This window comes from Rhopalosiphum padi, chromosome 4, assembly GCF_020882245.1.
Source record: "Rhopalosiphum padi isolate XX-2018 chromosome 4, ASM2088224v1, whole genome shotgun sequence".
Classification (NCBI taxonomy): Eukaryota; Metazoa; Arthropoda; class Insecta; order Hemiptera; family Aphididae; genus Rhopalosiphum; species Rhopalosiphum padi.
Window position 1 is genome coordinate 42,461,944 of NC_083600.1, and position 13,435 is coordinate 42,475,378.

Here is a 13,435-nt window from a genome sequence, read left to right on the forward strand (position 1 = left end):
TAGAACTGATCTAAATGATATAATTTATTTTTGTATCAAAATGATAACAGAGTAAAAATGTATTAAAAATTGATGGTTCTAAATTATCTATGGCCGTGTAACAATTACGGCTTAATTTTGTACTTTTTGTGATTTGGGATTACAATAATTAATAATAATTTACACGAAAATAAAATTATATTAAATCAACCACAAACATCAATAAATAAAAAAAAAAACAAATTTATTTTCTGCTATCTTGCGATCTTTGGCGTTGGTATTACTAGTGGTACGCGCGCCATATTTTAAACAAATATGAAAAATAAACTATAAGGTCGAAATAGTATTCATATATATGTATACATTACGTATTCATGAACATAATCTTATATATTACTATAATATGTTATAAAAAACGTGAATATTGTGTATTATGATGGGTTTTATTTTACATTCAAGTATTATTCTTTCAATTATTGGTGATTGTTTTATCGACTGTTTTATGGTTCATTGGTTAGGCCACCACGGTGATCGTCTTCCACAAATACAATTGACACAATAATATTATAATAATATATAATGCATAATACATATCGGAAGACTAATGAAGAATAACAGCTGAATATTAATTTGTAGAAGGTCAGCCTAGTTTTTGTAATAATAATTAAATATATTTTAAGGGTTAATTGAAAAACAAGAATAAATTAATAACTTTGATTATATATATAGTGTGTGTGTGTGTGTGTGTGTGTGTGTGTGTGTGTGTATATGAATTGGATTCCTATCCAGTTCCGCAATTACAATTTTGAGGTAAGTACTGCTGTAAAAATATTTATTTTTTCTCGCTTGCCTCATCGATTTAGGTACAAATATAGTGTAAATATAATCTTCAAGATGCGCCTCCCTCTAAATATTAGTAAAAGACAATATTAATTATTTTTTATAATTATATATTCTGTGTATAAAGTTTTTGATTTATACGCAGCTAAAAAGACGTATGAAAATTTCAAGTTCGTTAGAATTTAAAAAAAGAACTGCATTAAGTAAATGTAAAATATTAAAATTGGAAGTATTTATAATTATATTAACTATAGACATTTTTCCCGTAATTGTTTTGATCAATATGATATTATGTTAGTTGTCACAAAAAAATAAATAGTATTTAAATACCTATTTATCAATTATTATATACATCTGTTATGAGTTCATATGAAAATTAACTGCTTAAACAATAATCGTACAAAAACGCTATATGAATTTTCAGAGTTTCTACCTATTTAATAATAATTGATAATGTTACAGGAATAATTGTCAAACACTATTTTATTTTAAATGGTATGCAATTCGTTAGAAACGCCATAACTAAACATCATTATGTGTTGCGTATAAATTATAAAAAAGAAAAAACGGTTTACGATCAATCTAAGTAATTGACGAAAAAAACAAAAACAAAATGCAAGACCCTATAATAATATATAGTTGAGGCGGAATGACGATTACTACATCAAACTACACACCAGAGGTTGTTTATTATATATGTTTATTGTAGGTATATTTTGGAAAATATAAATATGCGATTTATATTATTATTATCGCACATTGTCAACCGTTCTAATGGCATTTATTTTCATTGGAAGATGTTAGGTACGACAATGACGAGGTTTAATCATTTGTTTTCGATTTGATATTGATATAGGGTCGCTGTGCGCCGGCTAGTTGTGGATCGTGGTTTTCGAAAATCGTGAAACCGTTTACAGACGTCTCGACCGTACGAAATCGAAAATAAAAAGTATGCGAAACCATCATACCGCGGTATAACTGGCACACGTGTGCGAAGGAACGTCGTTTGTGTATAAATCGATGTCCACTATTACCGCATCGCTTATCGTATTTTATCGGTTATTTTTGTTTTGTATTAAACTATATATTATAAAATGACGACTACAGCACCAAAACATCAATTTAAATTTAGTGTGGAACGTAGAAATTTAATGAGCCGTATACACTAACACGCGCCAACTGTATCGTTCACATATTATTATGACGTTTAACCGCAGTGGGGGGTATACGACAACATAGGTTTTTAATTCATAAAAATTAATTTAAAACGAAGAACTGAACATAAGACTTGACTAACTGATGAGTGATGACTGACCGATGAGGCCGTTTTACCTTAACCGCGGGGCTCGAAAATATACGTTGCAGACTCGTTCCGCTGGAATTTCGCCGCTTTTCTCACTACAACAATATGAATACCGCGTTGAATGATCGTGGACAAAGCATCACTACCGAGCAACAATGATTCAATCAAAAATCAAACAGCTCGACTGACGCGGATAATAATGCCGGTGAACAGTGCATTTCTCACACTCACTGTCAACCGACTGAAATTATCGCGGTTTCTCGTTTACCGTATACATTGTGAATCGATACACCGGCCGATCTTACGTTGCTGACGACAATTTTTTCTGAGGTGTTGTTAGTGAACTATTTCATCCTCAAATTATTCACGTGATGTGAAATATTATAAATCTTGTAACACGCTTGCTTATTGTTGTAAATAACAGATTGTAAATATTTTTAAATAATAAAAAAAAAAGATTCCTATATAAGACTGATCAACGAAAAACATTATAATCATCTGAATGTCTAGAAGTGGGTCTAAATCCAAAATTTTTAGGTCTTCTTACGAAAAATTCCCCACACAAGTTTTGATTATGATAAAAATAATAATTTATTTAGGACTTGGGTAATTTAAGTGAACGGTCCTTTTTTTTTTGCACAAGAAGGATAAAAACGTATACATACTTTTATACAATATATTATGATACAAGATCGAATCGGTTTATCTATTTTTAATATTATGGCCCTTTAGCCTCTATTATTTCAAAATCATAAATTAACACAGAATCAAATCAGTCGCAATAATTCGGCCACCGTCGTCGCCATGGCATCCAGTTAACGTTTGAAATATTTACGTTCAGTACCGAATCGTGTATCTTATCAGGGGTATTGATGCAGTCTGCCGTTATTATTGCATATTATAATATTATTATCGTCATTTCCATCGCTCACAGCAACCGGGCAACATCGATTCATCGTTTGAAATTGACTATTAGTCATCAAAGATACTCTGCGGTATAGGCTGCATCATATATAATCAACTCATCAATAGCGAATACAAAGTTAGATTTTGAGGTCAAATTCTCTATCTCGTGGCCTTTTTTTTTTTTTTTTTTGTAGATGCTAGTTAATCCGCTCAACGTTATATTATAATATTATGATACTAACACATCATATTCCAATAATATTAATGCCAAAGAAGTTGTTGATGAACTGGCAATAAGTACAATAATTAGTGATGAAATATATTTATAATACGATACGATATCGATATCGTAACACATTTTCGACACCGAAATCGTACTATAATAAAATTGTATGAAATATCGTGATATCAAATTTAATAATTTTTTTAGAAATAAATTTTATTTTTAGATTCTAAGCTTTAGTAAACTGCATTGTGTGTGCTGTGTAATAAACCATTAATTAATAACTAATAAGTAATAATATTTGTCAGCTGATAAAATGTGTACATGTGTCCCCGGAAAATGTGAAAATATTATATCTATTATTTATATTTAATTTTACATTTCTACATCGATAAGCATTAAGTACTAGGTGTAGGTGTAGGTAGTATCTTATTGTTCATTTATACTTTTTTTACAGTGTAATTTGAGTCATCGACAGTTCCGTAGCTAGGGGGGGGGGCTTCTGGGCTCAAGCCCTCCTCCCCCGAAATGTCAGACACGACAATAATTTTATTAATTGTATTACCGTTTGTGGTGATAAAGCAACGCCGCTCTTGTTACACTTACTTGATCTTAATATGTATAATTATATAAATTATATTGTAAGAAATACAGTGCAAACTTAATCTGTTGTCATAGTTGGCCATCAAAAATTAACCCCCCCCCCCCCCCCCAAAAAAAAAAAAAAAAAATCATGGCTACGGCACTGGTCGTCGATGTGACATAAACGTGTCAAATTAAAGTGATGAATGAATTAAAATTTTTGACTCTACCTGGAGCTAGGAGTGATATTTGAAATATTTATTTTATTTCAATAGTCATAAGTTAAGACCTATCAAGATTTACTATAATATTTATTTAATTATTTGAATGTAATTTCTTATTATTTATTAACTAATGTTTAATTAATAATTATAATAAGTAATAAATAATAAGGAAGTACGTATGATAAAAGTTTACGGTTTTGGTGTACCAATAATAAATATCAACTGCTACATATTATTAATAAATTTATAAAAATATAATTCGATACGATATTGCGATACAATATCGGGAAAATCGATACACAATATTATATCGTTGCCCAATACTAAAAAAAATGATTTTAGTATAACATTTTGAAATGATAATATGTATCAAATATGTACATTGTACGAGTACGTTTTATTACGATCTATAGGTAATACTTACACAACTTTCATAAACACAGGCATAACGAGGTCTTCGAATTTTCGGGGGACCTGAGTTTTGCCTTTTTTTTACCCATAGGATAGGTTTTTTTCCCCACTGATCTAGAATATTATGTTCAGTTCCGCTCGAACAGATATAATAGGTACCTATTGTATGAGAATAATAATAATCGTGTCAAAAACGTTGCTGCTTTTGTTTTGACCGAGACTCAGTACTAGATAAGAGTAGGCGTAATGTATTTAATTAGCAACCCGAACTGAATTTACTCAGTCTGAGTATTGGTCGCTAGACATAGACTGCTGTGTACTCGTACGTATATGGTCGTAATGGGTAAACACACAACCGTACGAAACACGGAAAGTATACAACTTTATCGGATATCCGTATGTAGTTCGTTTTAACACGTTGTCATTATTTAATGCGTCTAAGTTTACATGCATGTATAATGCATATGGGTCAAGTATATATATATTTTAAAAACGTTAATTCGTTTACATAATGTCATTACACGTTTACGTTTACGTTTTTTCGTACATTTATACACAGCAACAGTCAGTGATGATGTTTTTTTCCACAAACCTTTTACACGAATTCTATTCGTTGTGGCTTTTTCCTAGTAGACGGTGTCTATTCTCATAATATTTTTGCTATACTATTAACGATTTGTATTTGTTATAAAATTTGAACCCACAATGATAAATCTAACTTTGCTGGATTTAAGGTTCCAGGCATAATAATACATGAATACATGAACTTTATTGTATTATATGATTTATCTTGTTTCGAGATATCTTATAGTTGATTTTGTAAATTATCTGTTTTAGCCAATTAACATTTATCTTGTTGTATTTAAATTATAATTAATGACTACTACGCGATTTTCAGATTTAAATGATTTTTAGTTACGTAGGTACCTACTATATTATTGTCAAAAATAATTCCTCTCCGACCATTCTGGAATTTCATATTTTAACAAAACGTAATTGATAAAACTTGCAAATTTAATCAAAAAATGTATACAATTAATTTAACAGACATCGTAAGGAAATATGACTATTTTTCTAGTAGGCGGCTCAAGTGATACTAACTATACAGAATATTCTATATAATATTATTATTATACTACATCATTTATGAGATGATTAATTTTAGTTCCTTACCATATTATTCATGTAGTTAAATAAGCGACGTTAAGTGATCTAGTGAATTAAAAATGAGTTAAATATTATTTCATTGATTATGATTACTTGTTTTTTTTTTCACACCGTATAAATTGTAGGTAAATAAATAATTATAAACGAATATAAAACAACTGAATTGAATAATTTTGATGAATTGGTTACAAATCGATTAATATTCAATTTACATTATAGGTAATGTTATGGTGCAGGTAATGTTATTGGATATTTATTTTTGTTAAAAAAAAAAAAATATTAAAATTACCGAAATCCAATGGATGTAAAACAAAATATACACAATTATTTCAAATTAAGTCGTATAAATTCATAATGTTTGTATTATGAAATCACAACCTTCATTTACATTTTAAATTTGATGGCAAAGAGTTAATAATAAATACAATATTTCTACATATGTTTCATTATTAATTATGAAAATTCATTAAATAAAAAGTATCTGTAGTTTAACAAAATTAAAAAATAATAATAATTTAATAGATTTTCAAGCATTAAATCACTAGTACTACAGTGAAAATAAGTGACAATATCATTACCTATTCCAGATTCCTGCAGAGTTATTTCTATTTTTTTTAAAATTATTTAATTATTTAAAAACAATTGAAATACTATGAGCCAGAAAAGTCAGTTAGAAAAACCATCAAACATTTTAAAATAATATATAATTGTTATAAAAAAATTACCTCAAAATTATTATTAGCGATTAATTTAAAATAATATTATCGATGTAATTAAAACAAATTGCAATTATAGGGTATAATAAAATAAAATATAAATATTCAATATAAAAATAATAATAAGACATTCTTTAAAAAGTATTTAAAATACATCAAAAGAAATATAAAATATCTTCGACTATAGAATAGGTTCATACTACATAATTACTAGTCCGTTAAATTTACGTTTTTAGCCTAACAGTGGATAAATAGCTTTTTTATTGCTCGAATGTTGGAAAACACGAAGGTGATTCCGGAGATGAAAATGTCTGAGTAATATATCACAGAACGTATTATTTTTATACGGTGTATATTTTCTTACTGAATTTACAAAACATTATAATACTGCTACAACGCTACAAACTGCATTCACTTTTTACTTATAATGTTATATTTTAGTGTTCATAAAATGTTTGCTATATATTAGACGGATGTTCCGTAAAGTAACACATCATTTGTATAACAAGTAGATAGCTACTTTATAAGATGCTCAACATGGCTTAACGGAGATATGAAACTCATAACGGTAAGACGCCTCTTTACTTGAAAATTTAAAATTTTCACTTATACGGTAACACAATTACATTTAATTAAAATAAATGTATAATAACAAACATGATTTTATATTATTTAATATATAATAAATAAATAAATAATGCATATAATTATAACTCTTTCGGTCGATATTCAAGAGTAGATGATATAATTTTATCATTCACTTAATTATAAATGAAAAACTGTTGTACAATGGCGTTTACAGTGGATAGTGGCCATTTTACAAGTAGGAGCAACACTTAATCAATTAATTAATTTATATAAAATATAATTTTAATATGTTTCCAAATTTTAATCGAATAAATAATTTAAGACGTTATACGTGCGGTACATACTGTATTAAGAGTAGATTCTTGTGATTTCGGACTCATGTTAATTATACGAGTATAATACATAAATGGCAAAAAATATACACCATATCATGCGATATGTAATATGCAAAAAGGTTGACGAGTGGATACCGCCCTGCTGTGCATCAGGTGTCAAATGGGTTACCAGTACTACAGGTGTGTGTTAAATTTGAATTCAATGATATACCATTGTATACGAAAAACGATTCTGAGCGGAGACGGTCTGTCAGCCTATATCACTACAATAAGTATATATTCTATTTCATAATATGTTTTTTTGATATAACTATTAAAGTTATTTATTTTACTTTTAGTATTACGGTTGTTTGATTTATTTTTTCTCCCCAAAATAAAATAGAATTTATTATATTAGGTGTATTTAATTATTACAATAACGCATGTTTACACCATTTAATATCATTTTTATTAACTTTTAATTTAATAACATTTATTTATATAAACACCTAGAGATAGTAAAAATAAATTCATAGTTTAAAATTATAATATTATTTTAAAAGGAATAAAAAATATCATGATTATTTACTCAGTAAATTTATTTAAATTCAATATGTACCTCTAATTATAATATAATATTATTTAAGACCATGTAGTTATTTTCGTAGAAAGTTTATACTGTCGTCTGTCACACATACACACAATTATTTTATTAAAATGCCATCGTATAAATGTGTATTTTAGACTAAATTTTTCTGAGTGATTTTTTCATAACTTTATCGTCATGAAATATAATGAAATGTTTTGGAATCAATGACACTTATTCCTAAATTAAGTTCAGTATTTTATCTTCATTGGTTTTAAATAAGTTTAAGTCGTTTTTTATTTGGTGGTTTATTCTATCTAAAACTTTTCCAAATCATAACTAATCTCTATAATTTTATGCCGACAAAATAAAATTAAAAACCAATAGATTAGGTTAAAGGTTTTAGGTTTAAGCTTTGAACTAATTAACACCCGCATTATATATATACGACCTATATTAACACGAATAATAACGATTAATGGTTATGAGGAGCCAAACGTTTGTTTACATTTTTTATTCCAGAGTTTGAAGAACACTCTAATGCAATATCCACTACCCGAAACCAGAAACCCGAATAATCGATCCAGATGTAAAGCATGCTTTAATTTTTTTTTTTTTTTGGCCAACTCATTCCAACGGCACGTTAAATATTTCAACGTTATAAATCGATTTAACCATGTAAACATATGCATTAATAATATGCAGAAAGTGAAGCTGAGAACGGGGAAAAATGTTTTCCTGTAACATTTACAATGTATACATTATAATAGTATTTTTTTTTTTTAATTTTACAATTTAACAAAAAAAAGTTTAATAAAATGCCAATGTCTAATAAGAAATTTTTCTTATTAGTTGTCTGAACTGTCACCAAATTAAAAAGCCGAATCAGTACTACATTCTTATGTATCGTATTGTTAGTTTTAAACATTCTTTCTTTAGATTCTTGGTAATATAAATTATAAAAACTACCTATTGTCAGTTTCTTATTTTGAGATCAAACCCATCTTTTGAACTGCAAAATATATTAGACGAGTGGTACCAGTATTTTAATATTTTGATTTTATTCTGCGACTAAATCAAATCTAAAATTTTTACTTTATGGTTAGGATTATGTTATTAAATTAATTAATTTACTTATAAGTTCAAAGCGCAGGTTTTTGTATATAATATTATTGAAATTGTATGTAAATAACTTGCATAGTATTAATATTATAATATATCTAAGACAAAATCGTATAGTATAAAATAACACAAGTGCCAATGAACGATACGTCAATACGACAATACCACATATTATTATATTAGTGATATTAAAATAAAAATATGCATGAACAAATAGGTATTATATGGTAACTAGGTAGGTATATCGTATTTTATAGCGATGGTCGAACTTGGCATGAAAAAAATTCGAACCGTACTATCGATTTTTCTAATTGTCACAGTAATACTGTTATATATATTTTGCTGTTGTATTTTTTCTGCCCGAACAAAGGATCAAATTTTCGCGTGAACGTTGTTGCACATTTTACATGATAAATTTGTGCAGTCTTGAACAAAATGGCATCGCAAGATGTTTAATTACGATAGCGACGAGTAATATTGAGCAAAACAATTAGTGTAGTTTTATTGAATTATTAGTCAAAACATATTATGTCAAGTATTTATATTATGTTTCTAGTTTGGTTTGAAAATTCACGTTTACCACTTACATTTAATACACAGGTATTATATAAAAATATCCTCTCACCTACTAATCAGGGTACTATTACCACTAGAAACGTGTAACTCTCTATAGGTGCATACATTTGAATATATAGTCATTCGTATGTTCCATATACCCGCAAAAAATTGTCCATCGATTCACGATTGGTATCAGTTTTAAACTTTAAGGTTAACTTGTAAAAGGCTAATATAACTAATATAAGTCATAATTAAAATATGGAATTGATTGGTATGTAGGTAGTTATACACATCACCAGATTTTGAAAAAGTCTCGAAAATTTACGAAAATTCGAGATGTTAAATAGTCAAATATGCTCAAGTCAATATATTATTATAGAACATGATGGTGATTTAGCTTTATGTACGATAATATTTTATATTATCAAATTATTATTAATTGAAATTCGCTCAGAATTGATTTTCCGTACAATAATTTATCGTTTATTGACTAGTTATCAGGTTCGTTTTTTTTCAACTATTTTAATTATTCTGTTGATTTCTATTATAGCCCTATATTGTACTTTGTTCAACAATTTAATAGAGTTATACATAATTTAATATACAAAATGTTTACATAATGTCTATAAGGAATTTTCATCAACTTAGTGCATTACAATTTAAATTATAATTTTAAACAAATATTTGATTAATAAATAATATTTAATTATTTTATAATAATATATTTTTTATATTTCATTGAGAACTTAAATTAAGTATAAAAACTGTAATAAATATAAACCATATTGCATAAGAAATCATTATATTTTATTTGTTTGCTAAATAGATTATTATGATTATTAACTAAAATAATTTAGTCGTTGTTAATCGTATACATAATTTATATGATATTCGTATAATATGTTATAGATTATATTCGTTTTTAATTTTATTAAAAAAATAATATGCAGTAAACATGAATTTATATAAATTATCGTTTATTCATTTTACGTAAATTTAGTTATTTTATAATTCTTATTCCATTTTAATAAATGTATATTAGAATAATACATTTCACTAATTATCTAAATTTTAAATTCTAGTATTTTTTTTATTTAGTAAAAAATATTTTTTTAATTAAAGATCTTATTGTTATTTAACAAGGAAGGTTAGGTTAGGCAGTAAAAACAAAATTTTACTACCTTATCAGCATTTTTTTTTTAAAGAAATTTTTTTTTTTATTTGGTTAACACCACACTATAATATGACGTGTGCCCATAAAATAAATAAATAATTTAAGAATAGTTGTAATAATAATTAATAATTAAGACAAATCCAATCAAATACCGGTATTATGACTTAACAAGACTCACAACTTGAACATTTTATTATTGAATATGTATATAATACTAATGAGTAATAATGACACAACATATGTAATATGCTAATAATGTACCTATGTATAAAAATAATGTGTTTATTAAGACAAATTACAACTACGCGTATCGCTTTTGACGTGTTAATTGATAAAACTATGTATTCATTTATGTATAATCAATTTTGTGTTTCTGACTAAATTTTGATTGAAAAGTTCACCGACCAACGAATTAAGTTCATTGGTACAGATTGTTCTGATCAGTTTATCTAATCAATCTCGTTAATGTACCGGTCGCCAGCCCACCCTGTTCGCATTTAATCGAGCCGTATGTAAAATTCATTATCAATACTAAAAACAGATATACAAATTAATTACTGGATCAGTGATTACTAAAATGTTTTCTGGCGATTATCATTCATTCATAATATTTATAAGTTTATAATATTACAATTTTACTTTTCAATTGGTAGTTTAAAATATACATTTGTTTAAAGGATATAATTAAGTATTCTGGGTATTCACATTTAACGTTTCCAAATTATATTTACCATTATATACATGAAAAGTAAAATATATTTTTTTGAAAATTTGCAAAACATTTTTTGGAGGTCCATTTTTGTGGTGGTACTATATTCATCGTTCATATAAATTATAAAGTACATTTAGTAGAAACAAAAACTTATTTTTTAAAATATTTTATTATTTTACTCAATTAGAGTAGAGCGATTAGATTTTTTCATTAATTAGACAACTTAATCCAAGAGAACAAATACTTTTTAAACATGAAATCTAAATCATAGATTTTGTCGAATAAAAGCAAATGTACTATTTATTTTTTGTAAATAATATCAATTTCGATACAAATACGAACATTATGAAACTTTTTACAAATAGTATTTAATTAATGATGTAAATTTGCAAAACATATAATACATATTTGAAATAATTTAATGCTTTTGATATTTTGATATTTAGTTAAACTTTTAAATTCAGTAACTTTCAAAGTACTGATATATTTTTTTTAAATTTATGTTTTAATACAACGTACATCTATGATTAGACATAATTGATGACTCGACACAATGTGACTGTACATTTAATATTTTATTAATAATTAATATTACAGATTTACATCTTATGCACACATAATCATTTTAAGATTAAAGTTTGTTTGATTTAAATCTAGTAAAACTATACGTTTTATAAACAATGTAATATTTATTATAATAATTAATATTATCTTCCTGCATTATAAAATAGAAATGTTTACTAAAATTTGTAAATATTTTCATCAACGTTAAATATAGGTACGCGTGTTTAAACGTGCAGATCGAAAAATGTGTAGGTGATCGCCGTGCATATATAATTTTAACCTTACGCTCTACCAGCTACCTAGTGCACATATTTTCCATACAAATATAATATGATATTAGCTTTGATTGATAATGCAACATATTATCTTTTATAATTTTTTATTGTTAATTATTCAAAATTAACTGTTGTCCACGCCTCTCATCAAACATCATTAACCAATGTTTTATTTTGTATTTATTACGTTTTTGTTTTATTGTGTTAAGATAATATTTAAGAAAAACGAAGTCTGTAGCATGATTATAATTATTATAAGACATAGCCAATTAAAAATTAAAAGTTGACAAATATTACTTTTTCTACGGTCCCGGAAAAATAAAACATGTAAGTATTCATAACTATTGTATCGCAGGTTAATGTTTTAATCGCTCTGGGATATATAATCATTAATCACTATAATCAGTAATAATATTATTTGATGTAGATCAAAAATCTATACGTTTATGTATTATACAATTATACACTTGTGCACTGCAGTAAGTTTTCCTACTTTCTGTTTCGTTATAGTACTTCCGCGGAAGCATAGACGTGCCCCGATCTTACTAGCAGAGGGGTTAACATTTTTAGTAACACCATCCGTAGCCAATTAGTAATTACTATTGTATTTTTAAAGACAAATTTAAGTAATAAATTAATAATGACAAAAAAACTATATGGTTAACCAATGATTAAAGCTTATCACTTTATAAAGATTAAATCTATAATAATTCAAAATTCATTACACTTCATTAAGTATAGGTCCAATGACTGAATTTGGTAATATATGTGTCAGATTAATGTAATTACAATTTCACATCGTATGTTTTACAACTAATATGATTATTATACGAATAAAGTTAAACAAAATTAATCGTGGAAAATAATTGAATTTTGAATCAAGCGTGGATTATAGTTTCACTAACTAAATGTTTTCATAGTGAAATTGAACTTATTTCAACATCAATAAAACATTATATCGATCCTATAGTATCGACAAATTCAATGAACGTATGCATTATAAAACGTATTGATATATTTTATCATTGTTTTGAATCATAGACTCTTATCATCGCTTAATATAATGTACAGTTTTTCGATCGAACACCATTCTGGAAACCACTGGTGCTCTGGTCGCTACCACCGCCGTCGCCACTGATTACAAATCCGTATATACATTTTTGTATCATACGATGGTGCAATATAATATAA